Genomic DNA, 2459 nt, shown 5'->3' on the forward strand with positions numbered 1-2459 from the left:
CTGTTTTACATCATGGCTGTGTTTGAGAGCATTAAGACGGAGGGCTTCTGGCAAATATAGTTTTCCCCCCATGTAAGCCAAACCATCCCTGCACGTTAGGGAGGTCTGATTATCTTTGAACCATTGGTCGGTGAGGAGTTCTCGCTTTATTTTCTTTGCTCCAGGGTCATCAGGATTGGGGACTCTGAGAGGTGTAAGTTGAGTGGCAGTTTGCAGATTGGGGATAATTGCCTCATTAACCTCTTCCCGTTTGCTCTTGTATTGGGGTAGCTGGGATAGTGCATCAGCTAGGAAGTTCTTTCCTCCTGGTATGTACTTTAGAGTGAAGTTGAAGCGGTTAAAGTACTGTGCCCACCACACTTGCTTTGGGGACAATTTACGGGGAGTTTTCAGTGCTTCTAAATTTTTGTGAGCTGTCCATACCTCAAATGGCACCTTGCTCCCCTCCAGTTAGTGTCGCCAGTTTAATAGTGCCCATGTAATCGCGAAGGCCTCTTTCTCCCAGATAGCCCATCTCCGCTCACTCTCAGTAAATTTCTTAGAGGTGTAGGCGTCCATGCTAGTGGTTGGCCCGGTTGTGGCTTCCCTCCTCCTTTGCCTGTTTTGAGTAGTTCTGTAAGGGGTAGGGCAATCTCGGCAAAAGAGGGGATGAATTGACGATAAAAGTTGGCAAAACCCAGAAATCTCTGGAGCTGTTTGCGAGTCTTTGGGGGCTGCCATTCGATTATAGCTTTCACCTTGGCTGGATCCATTTCAATACCCTCGTTGGAAATTCTATAGCCAAGATAGTCCAATCGGGTTTGATGAAATTCACATTTCGACAGTTTGGCATAAAGCTTGGCATTAAGCTTGGCATTCAATAGTTTCTTTAACACTTCTCTTACCAACTTTATGTGATCAGTCATGTTCATGCTATATATCAGGATATCATCAAGATATACCAAAACCCCCTTGTACAAGTGATCATGTAGTACCTCATTAATCAATTGCATGAATACAGCTGGGGCCCCCTGTAGTCCAAACAGCATGACTTTGAACTGATAGCTTCCCATTGGACAGTTGAAAGCAGTTTTCCACTCGTCTCCCTCTTTTATTCTCACCCAATAGTATGTCTCTCTCAGGTCTAGTTTAGTGAAGACATTCCCTTTAGCCAGATGGGTTAATAAGTCCTTTAGGAGGGGGAGTGGGTATTTGTTTTCCACACTCACAGCATTGAGACCCTTATAGTCCACGCAGAGATGAAGCGACCCATCTTTTTTTTCTTTGAATAGTACAGGGGCTCCCATGGTGGATTTGGCCCGTTCAATAAACCCCCTTGCTAGGTTTTTGTTCACGTATCGCTGCATTTCTTCCATTTCGAGGGGGGATATAGCATACATTCTCGGTCGTGGGAGTTTGGCTCCTGGCACCAGTTCAATGGAGCAGTCATTGGGTCTGTGAGGGGGTAGGGCATCACATTCTTTTTCACTAAAAACCTCCGCCAGGTCCCGGTATTCATTGGGGATGGCTGGTTCGCGTGGAGTCGGTGAGGCGGCCATGTGCGCTCGCTCATTGGGTGGCCTAAGGTGCCCTGCAACATCCGTTGACTCAAGAGGGGGATTAGGCCCTATTGGTAGTCTCATGGTTCTCATTCCTTTCTCCCACCAGATGAATGGTTTCCATTTGTCTAACCAGGCTAACCCTAGGATCACTGTCTCAGTCATTTTTGGAGCCACCAGGAAACGAATAAATTCCCAGCACCTATTTCCAGGTGTAAGGGCTCAGTTAATTGTGTGACAAGAGTCCCTCCCATCAGGGAGCCATCGGCTTGCTCAAACCTCACCGGTTTGGAAAGCTGTTTTGCCCGTATGCCCATTCTTATTGCAAACTGCCGACTAATAATGGAGCGGGTGCATCCAGTATCAATTAGCACATTTAAGTCCATTTGTGCCCCAGACTTAGTGATTATAAGCTTGGCGACCAGTGAAAAAGGCGGGATTTGTTGACTCACCATCAGGTCGTTCTCTCCTTCATTGTCGCTGTCAAAGGAGGGTAGAGCAGGGGCGGGTCCAACCGGAGTCCCAGCATCCTCCTGTGTGTGGGGTGTAATCTGGGCGACAGGTTCCTGCGTGAGCCGGTTGGATTTTTCTCTCGTTAGCCGCTGAGCAGATTTCTTTTGCATTGCTGGTTCTGGTCTGCTCTGCCGTCGGGGGTAGGGAATTGGACAGGTGGCCGCTCGATGTCCTTCTTGTCCACACCGGAAACAATTGAAGGAAGGGCGTGTCGGTGGCCTGGGTCTTTCAGCCATTGCCGTAGTTGAGGGCTTTCGTGGGGGTGATTGCTGTCCGGGTAGCTCTGGTTGCTGCTCGGGTTCGTGTGGGGGAGGCTTCTTATAGCGAGAGAGCTTAACGTCTAGCTTCACCGCTGTCTGGTACCACTCTTGTAGCCGATCGGGTACTTCTCAAATTCAAATTCAAATT

This window comes from Protobothrops mucrosquamatus, unplaced genomic scaffold, assembly GCF_001527695.2.
Source record: "Protobothrops mucrosquamatus isolate PMUCROS unplaced genomic scaffold, P.Mucros_1.0 scaffold_284, whole genome shotgun sequence".
Lineage (NCBI taxonomy): Eukaryota > Metazoa > Chordata > Lepidosauria > Squamata > Viperidae > Protobothrops > Protobothrops mucrosquamatus.